This window comes from Arvicanthis niloticus, chromosome 10, assembly GCF_011762505.2.
Source record: "Arvicanthis niloticus isolate mArvNil1 chromosome 10, mArvNil1.pat.X, whole genome shotgun sequence".
NCBI lineage: Eukaryota > Metazoa > Chordata > Mammalia > Rodentia > Muridae > Arvicanthis > Arvicanthis niloticus.
The window spans coordinates 56,470,947-56,471,679 of NC_047667.1; positions in this window are offsets into that span (position 1 = coordinate 56,470,947).

Genomic DNA, 733 nt, shown 5'->3' on the forward strand with positions numbered 1-733 from the left:
AGTGTAGTTGCTGGCCAACTAATAAATACTTTCTATAAGTCTGAAACCATATCCAAGTAGTCTTCTATGATGGATGCCTCAAAACAGAGATTCATTCTTGACAGTGTTATTAGAGCCAAGAACCCATGGCTAAAGAGGTCCTTGTACTTAGGGAAGAACCTATGACTATTACCTTGCTAAATGGACACAGGATTAAACCTAACAACTTATTATTATTGTATCTACAGAGCAGTGCATTTCTCAACCTTCATTAGGGAAGCTTACATTTGAACAGATGGCCATTAATGCAGAGCATGATCAAAGAAAGCTCAAGCAGAAAATGGATACCTAGTACAGCAGTGTTAGTGGTACAGTCCACTAACCAGTTGCCAGAAAGAGAGAAAACTTGTGTGAGACATGTTGTAACCTGGACCTAGGGATCTTGACTTTAGTGTTGCTGCTGAGGCCACAAACAGCACTGACTGAGGTGGAAGGTAAACTCACCCAATTATGTGAGTCATACTTGAGCCACCTATCTCTAGGCTGAAGTGTCATGGTCACTCCATCTTCTGCCCTTCTCATTTCCTGAGTCTTGTAAAGCTCACTGAACCCCACAGAGCAACCTCATTTGTTTAGACCACACTGGAGGAAGGGACATCTTTCCACTCCCCTCTCCACTTGACTCTTCATAGAGCCTCCTTGGCCTGGAACTGGATCTCAGGGTGACAGGACAGTTTAAGGATAACAACCCTCC